At 42.4% G+C, this 17,738-nt stretch overlaps 1 protein-coding gene and 1 long non-coding RNA gene across 18 annotated transcripts in view; both read left to right on the forward strand.

Annotated features, from left to right (window-relative positions):
• Positions 1–17,738, forward strand: part of EHMT1 (euchromatic histone lysine methyltransferase 1) — a 140,852-nt gene that overhangs the window by 12,701 nt on the left and 110,413 nt on the right. The gene's annotated exons all lie outside the window — the stretch shown is intronic.
• Positions 1,961–17,700, forward strand: LOC135362655 (uncharacterized). Its single transcript, XR_010407575.1, has 2 exons — positions 1,961–5,899; positions 7,903–17,700. It is a non-coding gene; the product is annotated as an uncharacterized LOC135362655 (long non-coding RNA).

A 17,738-nucleotide genomic window follows, 5' to 3' on the forward strand; every position in this document is an offset into this window, starting at 1 on the left:
ACTGAAAAGGTAGGATTTGTATTGTTAGTTTGGTGTTTGTTTTCTATGTATCTTAGTCTTTCGTTCCTCTGTTCCTCCATTACTTTTTTTTTGTGTTAAATAGATATTTTCCAGTGTGCAATTTTACTTCCTTCATTGTTTGACTATACTTTGTTTCCTTGGGGAAAGAAATTTATTTATTTATTTTTTGACAGAGACACAGTGAGAGAGGGAACACAAGCAGGGGGAGTGGGAGAGGGAGAAGCAGGCTTCCCGCAGAGCAGGGAACCTGATGTGGGGCTGGATCCCAGGGCCCTGGGATCATGACCTGAGCTGAAGGCAGATGCTTAACAACTGAGCCACCCAGGTGCCCCATAAATAAAATCTTAAAAAAAAAAAAAAATCATACAGAAGGAAACAACAGTTACAACTAAAAGTGCATTTATACTGTCTTTTAGATTTACCTGGAGGACTTCCTTAACATTTCTTATAGAGTAGGTCTGCCAATGACAAATTCTTTTGTTAATATTAAATGCTTTAATTTCTTTTTCATTTATAAAAGTACTTTGGTGTGTGTAGAATTCTTGGTTAACATTCTTTCAACACTTTGAGTGTGTCATCCCACTGTCTTCTGGCCTCTGTGGTTTCCGATGAGAGAGCAGCTCCTAATCTTATCGAGGGTCTCTCTTATATGTCATTAAGTTGCATTTCTCTTGTTGCTTTCAAAATCCTCTGGCTTTCAGCAGTTGGAATATGATGTGTCTGGGTGAGTATGTCTTTGAGTTTATCTTATTTGGAGTTGTTGAGCTTCTTAGAATTTTCTGACTTTTCTGATTATTGCTTTCCTCTGAATTGTGAAGCCTGGGATGTGTGCTTTGTCTGTGATGCCAATGTTTACTGTTGTCTTTTACTGTAGTTACCGTGTCTTTGCATGATAACTTTGCATGGTAAGCCCAGTGCTTTAGTATTGGAGTCCGTAACATTGTAATCTGTGAATTAAAAGCATTAAAAAGAGTCAAAGCCCACTGTTCTTTTTTCTTCTACTTTTGATGTGATGGGTACGCACGGTTACGACAATGACAAAAAGGTCCAGTCACAGTATGGCTAAAAGGTAGCACTTGGTGCAGGTGCATTTGCCTGTCATTGCTGAGCTCTGCCTTGTAGCATGAAACAGACCACAAACCGTGTGTGGACAAGTGAGCCTGGCTGTGTGCCACTGTATGTGTGGATATTGGGATTTGAATTTCAGATGATTTTTCGAGTTAAAAACAAAAACATCTTTGGCTTTCAGGCTGTAGAGAAGCAGGCGGCAGGCTCTGGTTTGCTGACCTCTGATGGAGATGTACTCCCTGTGCTTCCAGAGCACCCTGTCCTTTGTTAGAACACATGCTTTGTGTGTGTGTGTGTTTTAAGTAATCTTTCCACTCAGCGTGGGACTTGAACTCATGACCCAGAGATCAAGAGTCGCATATTTTACCAACTGAGCTGGCCCGGTGCCCCACATACTTTGTGTTTTAATTACTGGTTCCTTTATATGTTATTTCTTTGTTAATGTCTTAAAGGCTAGACTGTAAACTCTTTGAAGGTAGGGCTTTAGCTTTTATTACTTTCCAACCTTGAATATTACCTGGCACATTTTAGGTGATCTGTAAATGTTGTAAAACTTAATGAAAAAAAGGGTGCCTGGATGGCTCAGTCGGTGAAGGGTCTGCCTTTGGCTTGGGTCATGATCCCAGGGTCCTGGGATCGAGCCCCCCATTGGGCTCCCTGCTCCACAGGAAGCCTGCTTCTCCCTCTCCCACTCCCCCTGCCTGTGTTCCCTCTCTCACTGTCTCTCTGTCAAAAATAAATTTAAAAAATCTTTAAAAAACTAAAAAACTTAATGAAAAAGGAGAAGGAATCAAAATTGGCTTATGGATTTTTTTTTTTTTAGGGTAAATGTTTTGGAACTAACCATCTTCCAAATATAGGTAGGAACCATTTATTCATGCATTTGTTTCTTCATTAGTTTGTTTTTGTGACATTTAATGCCTTTTGTTTGTCAGCCACATGAAAATAAACCTGGTGCCTTGTCCTTGGGAGGTTCTTTTATTCTAGTTTTGAGAATCACAGGCACAATTACCGTTTGATAATTGCTATTAAAAGAGAAAAATGCTACAGAAGCAGCAAAGAGGAAATGCTGAACCACTTGGGTTGATTAAAGGAAGCTTCCTGTGTGTTCATGCCTGCTGCAGACTGATACCACAGGCGTCTTACTCGGGATTCCAAATGGAATCTTGGAGAAAGGTTGGCTTCTCCACTTGTACAGATTGGAGTGGAGAGGTGGCTGCCATCTCCCAACGAGCTGGTCATAGCCTCCCGTGGTTTTTGAACACCTGAAATGTGTCCACATCAAACTGGAATGTGCTGTGTGAAATGTATACTGGATTAGAGAGACTTACTGAGATATTTCATATTTTCTTTTAGTATTATATTGGTTGTATGTTGAAATGATAATATTATGGATATATATTGGATTAAGTAAAATTTATTAAAATTATTCCTATCTCTACATTTTTTTTTTAAAGATTGTATTTATTTATTTGAGAGAGAGAGAGCACAAGAGGGGGGAGGGTCAGAGGAAGAAGCAGACTCCCTGCTAAGCAGGGAGCCCGATGTGGGACTCAATCCTGGGACACCAGGATCATGACCTGAGCCGAAGGCAGTTGCTTAACCGACTGAGCCACCCAGGTGCCCCTATTTCTACATTTTTAAATTTGGGTGCTGGAAAATTTAAAATTATACTGTGGCTCATCCTCTGTTTCTCTTGGGCAGTGCTGCCCTAACATGAAGAACATTTGGAATTTCCATTAATTTTGGACCATCTAGGATGAGAATTCTGTAATCTAGGGGAGAGGATGAGGGAGAAATTCTCCAAGAAAGGGGCTAAAGAGTAAGAGGACTTAGTGGAAGGCTGGAGGAATGCCCCCATTTTGTGGATGAGAGGAGCGAAGGCTTAGGAGAGATTAGTCAGCAGTTGGAAGAAAGCAGGCTTGCCGATGGCTGTTCAGCTGTGGGGCTGGAGTGCAGGTGTGCATGTGTGGATCAGAGCTGCCAGAAACCAGAGCCCCCTGGGGGGCATGTTGCAGTTTTCTTGTCTTTGCATCTGCAGCCCTACAGAGTGAGTGTGGTAATGAGCTCTGGCTTAGTGGGAGGTCTGGGGTTTAGTCCAGCATTGCCACAGACCTCTCGTGCACAGAGGTGGGTTGGAACTAGACTCTTAGCTGCTTTTCAGTTTGCACATCCTGTCACCCTGGCTTTACAGACATGAGGTATTTGTGTTCATGTGCTTCTTTACTTTTCTGTAAGTTAAATCCTAGTGACTCAGACTTCATTCTTCCTTTGCTGTCCTCAGGACCTACCAAGTCTGCCCTTTGAGCCTTGACCTAGGTGTTGCCAAGTCTGTTGATTCTCAGCCTTCATCTTACTATACCCCTTGACAGCATTTGACATAGTGGTTCAAGAAAAAAGGAGTGCGTAGTTTCCTCATTGGGCTTCCAGAACACCTCACTTCTCTGGTTTTACCTGCCTTGTCGGGTCTGTTTTCTGTCTTGTTTGCAGGACTTTCCTCTGGAGCCTGACCTCTAGATACTCAAGTGCCCCAGGGCCTCATCTTGGTCCTCCTGTTCAGTGTCCTTACCCTGAGTGACCTCAGCCAGTGCTGTGTGGACCCCAGCCTCACCTTTGTCTGGTCTCCAGCTTTGGGGACGTATTGAGTGCTGGGAGGGCTGATGGGCACCTTCAACCCAGTGTGCACTGGAGCTCTCGCCTGACCTCTGAGCTCATCCCGTAGTGACTGGCTTCATCTGTGGAAGCCGTTCCTCAGAAACTGCTGTTGGCTCTGCCTTTAGAGTACATCTTACACCTACCACAGGGGCTGTTGCTGGGTTCATGCCCACCTCTTCCTTCTGCTTCGCCATGGCTTCCACAGTCTCTGCTCAGGAACCTAGGTGTCCACGGAGTGTTTCTGCTGTGCGGGCAGCCTTCCTGTGGCTTGTGAGCTCTTCGCCAGGGCCGACAAAGCTATGTGTGGCGTCAGGCCCTGGCTACCTGCTATCTTTTCCTGCCACTTCCCCCAGCTCATGCTCTAGGCTTTGTGGCCCCCTGGCTATTTTTAGATGAACTGGGGCCCTGTGCTCCATGTTCCTCTGCCTGGAGAGCTCTTTGTGCAGGCCTCCAGGAACCTCTGTGGACACAGCCCTTCCCTGCCTCCTCTTGGGGAAGGCGCTCATCCTGTGAAAGGGCTGTAGGCTGGGAAACCCAGTCACCATTCCTAGCAAAGTTGTGTGTAAACTGGGTGCTTGTGAAGACCTGGGGGCTATCCTGTGGGATTTTGTTCTAGGACCTTGCATCTATGAGTCTTTATCAGAATCTTTGGCTGTTTCTGCTTGTTGGTTAGAGGCTGTGTCCTGAAGGCTGTTTGCAGAAGTGTGACTCTAATCGAGACATTTCCATGCTGGTACTTCTGTTGCAGTAGGATTTTTTTTTTTTTTTTTTTTTAAGATTTATTTATTTATTTTAGAGAGGGAGCAAGCATGTGCAAGAGTGAGAGAGCGTCTGCGTGAGCGCTCGGGATGGCAGGAAGGCCAGAGGGAGAGGGAGAGAGTATCTCAAGCGGCCTCCGGGCTAAGTGCGGAGCCTGATGAGGGGCTCAGTCCCACGACCCTGAGATCACAACCTGAGCCAAAGCCAAGAGTCGGCGCTTAACCGCTTAACTGACTGAGTCACCCAGGTGCCTTGTAGTAGTTTTTATGATAGGATTTATTCTGGTTTTGTTTAATAGCTTTTGACCCTTTTTTACCTGATTTGCTGGATCTGTTGATCTTTTATAGTGAAGTATTTCATTATTGACTTTAGCTCTTCTAACAGCAAGAAAGTAACTTAAAGTTTTGAGCGTAAACTTGGGAAATGAACAAGCTAAAATTTAAATCAGAGTAGTAGGGCGCCTGGGTGGCTCAGTTGGTTAAGTGACTGTCTTCGGCTCAGGTCATGATCCCCGGGTCCTGGGATCGAGTCCCGCATCGGGCTCCCTGCTCTGCAGGGAGCCTGCTTCTCCCTCTCCCACTCCCCCTGCTTGTGTTCCCTCTCTCACTGTGTCTCTCTCTGTCAAATAAATAAATAAAATCTTAAATAAATAAATAAATAAATCAGAGTAGTAATCCTAAAGATTTTTTCCAACTTTTCATTTTGAAAAATTTTAAACCTTTACAAAATGTCAAAGAATATTCAGTGAGCACTCATATACCCTTCACCTAAATTCATTAATGACTTTATCATCCTCTCTCTGTGATGTGTTACTATTTTTAATGCACCATAGAGAGTAAGTTGGATGTGTTATGTTCCTTCACCCCAAGGCTTTCAGGATCTCCTAAAAACAAGGAAATTCTCATATAATCACAGCATAGTAGTTAAATTCAGGAAATGTCGTATTGATGCAATACTATGAATAATCTATACATACAGTATATTGTTCATATTCAGATTTTCCCTAATTGGTCCCCATGTATCCTTTATAGACTTAAAAAATCACAGGTAATGCTTAGCATCTGGTTGCCTGGTTCCTTTTGTCTTCTTTAGTCTAGAACAGGCCCCAGCCCCAGTTCCCCTTAAATCTTTCGTGACATGTACAGTTTTGAGGAGTCCAGGTCAGTTGCTCTGTACAGTGACCCACAATCTGGATATGTCTGCTTTGTTTCCTCATGATTAGATTCAGATTAAACAATTTTGACAAGAGTATTGTGCAGGTACCGTTGTGGATGTTTTCATTACCTGAGGAGTCACGTGTGTCCTCGTGTGTTTCACGCCACAGTTTGATCAGTTGTTGAGGGCTTGTCTGCTGGACCTTCGTGTTGTGTGGTGCTGCGCCCTCTCCTTATATTCAGTAAGTGGATTCTGACATTCCTTCTCATTTGTTTCCAGACACTCTTCTTTAAAGAATAACTTTCCCCTGTTGTGCCCCTTACTTTTTGGTATTGCTGTGGAATGAATCCGTGTTTATCAAATGTATTGCAGTCTTCTTTTAGTTTTTCTTTTTGATGTTCAGATTATCCCAGATTTAGCCATTTGGAGCCTTTCAGGTAAGATTCTGTTTCTTTTTGACATTAGTCTTCGAGTGCCTTCTTGTTTTGCAGGATAACAGAATTGTAAGAAACTGTTGGCAAATGAATGTGAAAACCTAGATGAAGTGGAGACTCTCCTAGGAAAATGAAATTAGCCAAAATTTACCCTAGTAAAGATTGTATGTTGATTATTTATTGCTGTGTAACAGATTCCCTCCAATTTGGCTGCTTAAAACAGCAGAAATTTATTACCTCACAGTTTCTGTGGTTAGGACCTCAGACTGGGACCTCTGGGTCAGGGTCTCTTAAATAAGGCCAGTCACGATGTCGGAGGGGCTACGGTTGTGTCAGAGTTCAGCTGGGACAGGATCTTCTTCCAGACTTTCAGTCTATCTTACATCATCCATCCTACCCCCTACCCATTCATGCTATGTTTCCTTCTTCCCTCCCTGCCTCCTATCTGTCCACCCACTGTGCATCCATTATTCACTCATCCATTTTACTTGGTGGGGAAACCCTAGAGGCATTCCCACCAAGGTCAGTAACACAGGCTGCTTATCATTTCCGTTAATCTTCAGCATTTTATTGGTGGGATTAAGCAATGTAATCAGACAAGAACTATTAGAGGCAAAAGAATTAGAAAATAGTAAACAGTAAAATATTTGCCAGGGAGGTAACTGTGCCTGGAAATCATGAGAGTTGGTGCTAAAATGTAGACGATGAAATCATTCAGTAAAGGGACTAGATATAAAATTGACATCTAAAAATCAGTAGTCTTCGAATATACAAAACAGTAACTCCCTTTTTTTTTTTTTTTTTAAAGATTTTATTTATTTGAGAGAGAGAATGAGAGAGATCATGAGGGTCAGAGGGAGAAGCAGACTCCCTGCTGAGCAGGGAACCCAATGCAGGACTCGATCCTGGGACTCCAGGATCATGACCTGAGCCGAAGGCAGTCGCTTAATCAACTGAGCCACCCAGGCGCCCCCAGTAACTCCCTTTATACCACCAACGTGAAAGATAAAATACTCTGAAGTCAGTTTATGTATAAAACTTATATAAGAAATAGTGTAAAACACTGTTTCCCAAAACAGAAGACCTGAACCATGGAAAGACACTTCCTGTTTTTGGACATCATAAGTAAATAAAAATTTACATTTTTCCTTGTGAAAATACCGACAAGGAATCATTCTTAGTTCTGCGTTCTCGGACATCTTGTATTCAGTCCATCAGAAAGTCTGTTGGCTGTACGCACAGGACAACAGCTCAGTGCCACCACCACTGTCCCTCTAACAGTGTCACTACTTGGATCCAAGTCACCACTGTGCCTTTCTTGAATTATAGCAGGTACCCCTTAACTGGTCTTCCTAGTTTTTCTATTTCCATGCTGTACCTACCCTATCGATTCTTTGCCCAAAGCCAGACTGATCCTTTAAGCAGTAGGTTATGGAACTGTTCAATATCTTGACTGTGGCAGTAGATAGGTGAACCAGACAGGTGACAAAATTCTGTAGAATGGAACAGAGACACTGCATATATGAATGCAAGTAAAGGTGAGGAAATCTGAATAAGATTGGTGGGTTGTGTCAGCGTCAGCTCAGTATCCTGGTTGTGATAGTATACTGTAGTTTTGCAAAGTATTATAGTGGGGGAAACTGGATATTAGTAGGTTGAAGAGTGTTCTCTCAAATTCATGTTCATCTGGAACCCCAGAATGTAACCTTATTTGGACACAGCTTTGCCAGTGTAATTTATTAAGGATCTCATGATCAAATCATCCTGGATTTAAGTGTGCCCTGTGTTCAATGACTGGTATTCTCTTAAGAGGAGGACAGACACAGGAAAGAAGCTTGCCATGTGCACACAGAGGCAGAGATTGGAGTGGCACATCTGTGGACCAAGGAAGACCAAGGATTGCCATAGCCACTAGAAGCTAGAAGAAGCACGAAGGGATTCTTCCTTAGAGGCTTCAGAGGGAGCATGGCCCTGCCATCACCTTGATGTTGGACTTCTGACCTCCAGGACTATGAAAAGATAAAAACAAATTTGTTTTGTTTTAAGCCACCCAGTTTGTGGTACTTTGTTACAGCAACCCTGGGAAACTCATACACTGGGCAAAGTGTATAAGGTGGTCTATTATTTCTCATGCTTCACGTGAATCTACAATTATTTCGGTTGGAGATAACCATTTGAGGGACTGCCAAAATGTTTCCTACAGTGACTGCACAATTTTATATCCCCATCAGCAGTCTATGAGGGTTCCCATTTCTCTATAGAAGCATCAGCACTTGCTATGGTCCATCTTTTTGATTATAGTTATCCTTGTGGGTGTGAAGTTGGCATCTCATTGTGGTGCTGATTTACATTTCCCTAATGGCTGATGGTGTTGAACAACTTTTCTTGTCCTTATTGGTCATCTGTATATGTTGATTGGAGAAATTTCTATTCAGATCCTTTTCCTATTTTTAAATTTGATTTTCTTTTTGTTATCAAATTGTATGTTGTCTTTACGTACTGTAAATAGGTTCCTTATCAGTTATATGACTTGCAGATATTTTTCTTTTTGTGGGTTGTGTTTTCACTTTTTTGATGGCGTTCTTTGAAAAACATTTTTTTTTTTAAAGATTTTATTTATTTGCTGGAGAGAGAGCATAGGTGAGAGAGAGTGAGCGAGAGTGCAAGCAGGGGGAGCTGCCGGCAGAGGGAGAAGCAGGCTCCCTGCCGAGCAAGGAGCCTGATGCAGGACTCAATCCCAGGACCCTGGGATCAATGCCCGAGCTGAAGGCAGCGGCTTAACCTACTGAGCCACCCAGGCGTCCCGAAGCACAAACATTTTTAATTTTGATTATGTCTAATTTGTTTCCTTTGTTGCATGTGCTTTGGGGGAGTCATATAAAAAAATTGCCAAGGGGGGGGCACCTGGGTGGCTCAGTCATTAAGTGTCTGCCTTTGGCTCAGGTCATGATCTCAGGGTCCTGGGATCGAGTCCCGCATCAGGCTCCCTGCTTGGCGGGAAGCCTGCTTCTCCCTCTCCAACTCCCCCTGCTTGTGTTCCTTCTCTCGCTGTGTCTCTCTCTGTCAAATAAATAAATAAAACCTTAAAAAAAAAAAAATTGCCAAGGGGCGATGTGTGGCTCAGTTGGTTAAGGGTCTGACTCTTGATTTTGGCTCAGGTCATGAACTCAGGGTTGTGGAATCGGCCTCCTGTTGGGCTTTGCGCTGAGCATGGAGCCTGCTTGAGATTCTCCCTCTCCCTCTGCCCACCCCCCCCAACTGTGCGTGCGCTCTCTCTCTCTCAAATAAAATGTTTTAAAAAAAACTGCCAAATCCTAGGTCATGAAGGTTTATGCCTATGTTTTCTTCTTTTTTTTAGAGAGAGCATGCATGCAAGTCGGGGTGGGAGGGACAGAGGGAGAGGGAGAGAGAGATTCTTAAGCAGGCTCCATGCTCAGCACGGAGCCCGATGAGGGTCTCGATCTCACAGCCTTGAGATCATGACCTGAGCTGAAATCAAATTGGACACTTAATGGACTGAGCCACCCAGGCGCCCTGCCTATGTTTTCTTCTAAGTGTTTTATAGTTTTAGCTCACATTCATTCTTTTGCATGTGGATATCCACTTGTCCCAGCACCATTTGTTGAAAAGACTGTTCTTTCACCATTGAATGGTCATGGTATCTTTATTGAAAATCAGTTGACCATAGATACATGGGTTTATTCCTGGACTTTGAATTCTATTCCAGTGATGATATGTCTGTCCTTATGCTCGTATGACACTGTCTTTTTTTTTTTTTTAAAGATTTTATTTATTTACTTGAGAGAGTGAGAGAGAATGAGAGAGAGCATGAGAGGGGGGAGGGTCAGAGGGAGAAGCAGACTCCCCGTCGAGCAGGGAGCCTGATGCTGGACTCGATCCCGGGACTCCAGGATCATGACCTGAGCCGAAGGCAGTCGCCCAACCAACTGAGCCACCCAGGCGCCCTGACACTGTCTTAATTACTATAGCTTTAGAGTAAGTTTTGTAGTGGGGAATATATGAATTCTCCAACTTTGTTCTTTTTCAAGATTATTTTGGCTATTTTGGGACTCTTCAGTTTCCATGTGAATTTTAGGGTTGCCTGTCAATTTCTTCTTCTTCTTCTTTTTTTTTTTTGCCTGTCAGTTTCTACAAAGAAGTCATGAGATTCTGATAGGGATTGTGCTAAGTTTTCTTTTAAATATAATGATCTCTTCTTAGTATCCAAAATATATAAAGAACTTATAAAACTCAACATCCAAAAAACGAATAATCCAATTAAAAAACAGAAGACATGAATAGACGTTTTTCTGAAGAAGACATCCAGATGGCCAACAGACTCATGAAAAGATGCTTGGGGCACCTGGCTGGCTCAGTCGGTAGAGCATGCAACTCTTGATCTTGGGGTTGTGAGTTTGAGCCCCATGTTGGGTGTAGAGATTACTTAAAAATAATCTTTTTTTTAAAAAAAGATATCATCAGGGAAATACAAACCAAATGACAATGAGATATTACCTCACACCTGTGAGAATGGCTAAAATCAACAACACAAGAAACAACAGGTGTTGTCGAGGATGTGGAGAAAGGGGAATGGAGAAAGGGGAACCCGCTTGCACTGTTGATGCAAATGCAAACTGGTGCAGCTCCTCTGGAAAACAGTATGGAGGTTCCTCAGAAAGTTAAAAATAGAGCTATGCTATGATCCAGCAATTGCACTACTAGGTATTTACCTGAAGAATACAAAGAATACAAAAATACTAATTCAAAGGGATACATTCACCCCAATGTTTATAGCAGCATTATTTACAATAGCCAAACTATGGAAACAGTCCAAGTGTCCATCAGTAGACGAATGGATGAAGAAAAAGATAAGGAATGTATATATACAATGGAATATTATCCATAAAAAATAAAATCTTGCCATTTGCAACAACATGGATGGAGCAAGAGTATTATGCTAAGTGAAATAAGTCAGAGAAAGATACCATATGACTTCATTCATATGTGGAATTTAAAAAAAAAAAAGCAAAGTGGAAAAAAAGAGAGGTAACCAAGAAATAGACTAGGGGATTAAGGAGTGCAGTTGTGATGAGCACCAGGTGATATATGGAAGTACTGAGTCACTGTATTGTACACCAGAATCTACTACAGTATGTTAACTAAGTGGAACTAAAATAAAAACCTTAAAAATATACATATAGGATCCCTGAGTGGAGTCATATGTATACCTCTTACCAAGAAACATGAACAAATATTTGTTGACATCCAAACTGAGTAGCAGACTAACAGACATAATTGGGTCCTAATGGCATGGGACAGATTGGAGAGTGTGGGCACGGAGGCAGCACAGACCTGAAGACTTGTATAAAGGCTGGGCCTGCCCATGGCCAAAACGTGTTACTGGATGGACAGACACTGGGAGACATCTTTGTAGTTGGAAGGTGTAGGCACTGTGCACATGGGTCAGAGTCTGAGCTGGGTGGTGGTGATGATGGTCATACAAGGCAGTGGGGAGTGGGGGCAGAGGCAGGTGTCAGGGACCCTCAGTGTCGGGGCACCACAGGAAGGAATACACTGTTGATTGTTTTAGAGTGCTGGGCTGGTCACAAAGAACAGAGCTATAGTGACCCACGGACCCACGGACCTTATCTTTGGGGCTTTAGCTGAAGAGAGGAGAGTGCTTTGCATGTATTAGATGCTCACAGAATACCATTGAACAATTAATGGATAAAATCATAGTAATGATCACTTATGAAGACTTTAACAGTGTTTTTCAAAGTAAAGAGAAATGGAAAAATCACAGATGATCAGTGACTAGAAAAATGCTGAAATACTTATGTTAGCTTGATGAAATATTGCACTGTTATAATGCGACAATTGTGAAGACTGGAGACACGGTGGAATGTTTAAGGGAAGGTTACACAATCATGTAAAATGTGTATATATGAAGAGAAACTGGAAGGAAATGAAAACTTTGAGTTAAGGTGGTGATACTTGTTTCAGAATTTCCTCTTACTGTTACCTTCCTGATAAACAAAGACTGTTGGCTGTGATTGCTTTGGAGCTAGGCTGGGCCCAGAGTATGGGCTAGAACCGTACCCAGGAGGGCAGGGGGTTGTGGACAGGTCCTGCTGGGTCTCTATTTGCTGTGCACGTGTGGTCTGCACCTCTGTCTGCTCAGTCAGCAGGTGCTTATTGGATACCTGTCCCATACCATGCCCAGGGATGTAGCAGCAAGCCAGATGGACAGGAACTTGTACCCCAGCAGAGAACACAGATGAGGGAAGAGCAAATGAGGAGGGGTGTAGGAAGGCAGGTGGAATTGCAGTCTGGGAGAGTCAGCAAGGAGGCCAGCGTCACTGCCATGGTGTGAGGTGGGGACCTCCTGTTTAGAGAGACTGTAGCTGGAGTCTAACCATTTCTCTGAGCTTGGTGTTGGTCACACGCTCATTCTCTAGAACCATTGCAGGATTCTGGTTACTCACTCTTCCCCATATGATTCATTCTCTACCAGGAATCCGCAGGGGTCCTTAAACACTAGAGCAAAACCACTCTCAGATTACTCCCCTCCCTCCCTTAAAATCACTGCTATAATCAGAAAGTGTAGACCCTTCCAGACCCTTGCTTGTCAAGGGACAGTGGACCAGGCTGGCCTGGTATTCATGGGGCTCCTCCCTGTCTGGCCTGAGCCTTTGGTGTCCTTGTGCTCTGAATGTTCTTGTTCAGTCTTGGTCATATCTAAAGTAGCTTCCCTGTGTTTCTCTGTCTCTTTACCTTGGTTTATTTATCTAAAGCTGTCTTTTGGTTTTTTTCATGTTTTTTTAAGGGGTGTGATGTCTCTCCTCTGTAGCCTCTGCCTGTCCTTGGCAGGGATTCAGCTCCTTCTAGACTGTTCTCTAGATATATTTTATGAATTTTACATATAAATATAAGTGCACATATTTGTAAGTGATTTTTTATCATGGTGTATATTGTTGTCTAAAAATTGTTTGTTTACTTTTCTACCGGGGGTTCTACCAAGTCCAACATACAAAGCATTCCTAATTGTGCTTTTTAGTATTTACAGATTTTATTTTATTTTATTTTTTTTTAAAGATTTATTTATTTGAGACAGAGAGAATGAGATACAGAGAGCATGAGAGGGAGGAGGGTCAGAGGGAGAAGCAGACTCCCCGCCGAGCAGGGAGCCCGATGCGGGACTCGATCCTGGGACTCCAGGATCATGACCTGAGCCGAAGGCAGCCGCTTAACCAACTGAGCCACCCAGGCGCCTCGTATTTACAGATTTTAATGTCATATTAAATGTCATATTAATGTCACTTTCTTGACAATTGAGGCCTAAGAAATTTGTTCTTGAATTGCAACAAAGTATATAAAATTTTTTTCCTAAAACATTTTCATTATAAATATTTGGATGAATACTCAGGAATTGACAGGTAGAGTTTTGTAAGATTGCATAAGGGAAATCTTAGTGATAAAAAAAGTATAGATATTTAAGTGACATTTATTTTTTATATTAATGCACGGGAAATTGCTCATAATTTCATAACCCAGGTAATCTTTATTGACACATTTAAAAACGTACTCACGCACATGCACACACATCTGTTTGGAAAACTGTCATCGTTCTGAATTTTGTGCCCATCATTCCCTTGTTTTCTTTTTTACACAGTTTCATTGTAGTTATTTGTATTTCTAAAAAGTAGATATTTTAATTTTAATAGTTTTTAATTTTTTTTTTTTAAGATTTTATTTACTTGACAGAGAGAGAGACACAGCGAGAGAGGGAACACAAGCAGGGGGAGTGGGAGAGGGAGAAGCAGGCTTCCCGCCGAGCAGGGAGCCTGATGCGGGCTGGATCCCAGGACCCTAGGATCATGACCTGAGCCAAAGGCAGACGCTTAATGCCTGAGCCGCCCAGGTGCCCCAGTAGTTTTTAATTTTATAGGGTATCATGCTATGTGTAATTTTCTGGGATTTCCTTTTTCACTTAACATAATATTGCTAAGGTTCATTTATATCGCATGTTGCCAATACTTTATTTTGTCTGCTTTCCAATTTTTGAAATCTGTGAAATCTCCAGTCTGTGAAAACACCCGAATTTTTTCATCCACTCTTGCATTGAGGGACATTTCAGTTTCCAGGTTTTTTTTTCTCTTTTCCCCCTCGCCTTTTAAAAAATTGTGTCCTGTGCTGCCCGGAACATTTCCATGCTCTTCTCTTTCCTGTGTGAGTGGCATTGCCAGGTCACTGGGTGTGTAAATGTTCAATTTTGGGAGAGACTGCACTGCCGCTTCCAAGGACCGTGGCAGAAGGCCAAGCTGGTGACACTCCTCCCAGCAGAGCTCAGAGTGGCTGGGCCCCACCCCCTTCCAAGGCCAGCCTTGTCACGTGGTTTGGTGTGGGTCCTTTGAGTGTGAAATGGCATCTCATCTTAAGCGGTGTTTCCTTGATCGCTAATGACATTGAATGTCTCTTCTGTTTATTGACTGAATGAATATCCTTTTTTGTGAAATGTCTGTAGATGCCATTTGTCCCTTTTGGGGGCTTTGTACTTTTATGATTTTGCAGTGCTTTATATATATATATTTTTTAAGATTTTATTTTTAAGTAATCTCTACACTGAGTGTTGGGCCTGACCTCATAACTCTAGATCAAAGAGTCAAGTGCTCCTCTGACTGAGTCAGCCAGGCACCCCTCTTAGTTTAGGTTTTGATATTTAATTTCTCTTTCTTCTAGAGTTGGCTTTTTTCTTGTGTTTAAAAAATTTTTTTTAACATTTTCTTTTTTTTTTTTTAAGACTTATTTATTTTGGTGGGGAGGGGCAGAGGGGGATGGAGAGATTGTCTCGAGCCGACTCCATGCTGAGCACTGATCTTAATGCAGGTCTCCATCTCATGACCCTGAGATCATGACTTGAGCCCAAACCAAGAGTCAGATGCTAACCAACTGTGTCACCCTAGCGCTCCTAAAAAGTTTTTTAAATAAATGGTGTGAGTAGGGAGGGATTCAGTGTCCTGTTTTTTCATGTGCTGCATCATTTCTTCCCAGCTTTAGGTTATCAAGCAGGCCTTTCTTTCTCCATCAGTCTGATGTCCCACACCCCAGAGTTCACATGTGCGCGAATCTTTTTCTGGGTTTGTGCCTTTGGCCAGCTTGCCTCTCATATGCTGCTCAGTTACATGGTTTCATTATAAATCCTGGAAACCAGTAGGCTAGTCACTCCTCCATGCTTCTCTACTTCAAAAGCATTCTGGATAATTTATTATTTATCCTTTAATTTATTTATTTAATTCTTTTATTGGCCATTTATTCTTTAATATAAACTTCAGAATTATCAAATTTCATGAAAAATACTGTTGGGATATTAATTGCACTTGCATTGAATCTGTAGATCAATTTGATGAGAATGGACATCTTACCAGTATTGTGCCTTCTTATTTGTGAATATAGTGTATCTCTCTATTCATTTCGTTTTTTAATAAAAAGTCTCAGTGAAACTGTATTTTTTGTGTAGAGGTCTTGCCCATGTTTTGTAGGTTTATTCCTAGGTCACTGATGACTCTCTGATGCCATCGTCAGCGATATTCTCTTTGTAATTGCCATGTCTAATTGTTCACTGGTGGCGTGCAGCAAGGCACCTAAGTGACTATCTACCCTTACATACGGCCACCTTGCTGAGCTCTGCTGTCATCCTAGTAATTTGTAAGTCATGTGACCTGCATGCAATAACAGTTTTATCTCTTCCTTTCTGACCCTCAGACTGCAGTTCTTGTCTGATTGTACCAGTTAGCACTCCCAGTAGAGTGTTGAGTTGAGGCAGTGCTGGTAGATATCCTTGTTCTTGGTTTTGTTTATTTATTTTTATTATTTTATGAACTTTCCAGTGTCCAGGTAATTTCAAATGTACAAAATCTTGCAAAAATAATACACAGGATTTCCACATGCCCTCCGTCCAGATGCCCCAGTTGTTAACATTTGACCACATTTGCTCTGTCAGTCTCTGTATCTATTCTTCTGTCTAGTTTTTATTTGCTTTCCGTGATCATTCTTGATTTTGTAGGAAATGCATTTACAGTGTCTTTGAGGGTTCTTCAGTTCCAGTGTGGGGAGGGGCAGTGCCCCACACAGTAATTACCAAGCAGGGTGTCCTTGAATTCGGCTCAGTTCTGGAACTACCTGGAGAAAGCATCACGTTCCACAGGTTGTGCTGAGTCCTACAAGACCCCCCCTGGTCTTAGACGTCGGTCGTGAGTCTGGGTTGTCACTTGTGCTTCTGGCTGACTGGCTACAGGTTGGAGGTTCCGACGACCCTTAGGTTCGATTAATTTTCTAGAATGGCTCACAGAACCCAGAGAAACATCTCACTGGACTACTGGTTTATTATAAACAGGTAGAACTCAGGGACAGCCCAATGGAAGAGATGCACAGGGGCGAGGTGTGTGGGAAGGGCGGGTAGCTTCCACGCCCTCACCAGGCGCGCCATTTTTCCTGAAAGTTTCCACGTGTTCACCAGCCTGGAGGCTCTCCCTGAACCCTGTCCTTTTGGCTTTTTATGGAGACTTCATTACATAGGCATGCTTGGTTAACTCATTGGCCGTTGGCAATTGATTCAGCCTCCAGCTCCTCTATCCTCCCCAGAGGTCTGGGTGGGACTGGAAGTTCGTCCCTCTGATCCTGTGGTTTGCTTCTTTGGCAGCCAGCCCCATCCTTTCATGCTTCCCAGAAGTCAAGTTACTAACATAATAAAAGACACGGCATCAATGTTTTGGGGGCGGTGAGCCAGAAATGGGAGGAAGACCAAATCTATATTTCCTATAATAAAGTACAATATCACAGGATGGGGGTTACTTTATTATTTTTTTAATACTCTATCAGAATAAGGAAAATTCTATTCCTAATTTACTGAGTTTTTAAAGTCATACTTAGGTATTGAATTTTACCAAATACTTTTTCTACATTAAAAAAAAAATCTGTTAATGTGGTGAATTACATTTATGAATCTTATAATCACGCTTGTATACCTGGGATACACCAAGTAATGCCTGGTAGTGTTTTATATGCTTTTGAATTCAGGTTGCTGATATTTTGCTTAGAAGTTTTCATCTGTATTTGTAGTAGAAATTTCCACTCATTTTATTGTCTCTTTCTCCTCTTTGGGTTCATTTTCTTGTTCATTTATACCTTTTTTCTTTATTTATTTTAGAGAGGGAGAGAGATGGGGGGGGAGGGGTAGAGGGAGAGAGAGAATCTCAAGCAGAGTCCACACCCAGCACGGAGCCCAATGTGGGGCTTGATCCTAAGACCCTGAAATCATGATCTGAGCAGAAACCCACAATCAGGTGATTAACCGACTGAGCCACCCAGGTGCCCCATTTATACCTTCTTTAGACGGATTTGTTGCCCAGTTAAAAAAAGCACATTAAAAACGTATTGGGGACCTTTTTTCATGAAGCTGAAGCCCACAGGTACTGTTTTTATAGTTACTTTGGGTATGAGGAAGTAGGGGTGATGGCCTGGGGAGACCATGTGGCTGGTGGTTAATGAGTCCTTAGTACATGATTAAAGAGCTGAGTAAGTGAAGAAAAGCATGGCCCAGTGGTCCCAGTATACCATGTACAAAGCTGGATGGATCAAAATTCTTAG

Source organism: Mirounga angustirostris, unplaced genomic scaffold, assembly GCF_029215605.1.
Source record: "Mirounga angustirostris isolate CCGP_5_RB_7025 unplaced genomic scaffold, mMirAng1.0.hap1 SCAF_15, whole genome shotgun sequence".
Lineage (NCBI taxonomy): Eukaryota > Metazoa > Chordata > Mammalia > Carnivora > Phocidae > Mirounga > Mirounga angustirostris.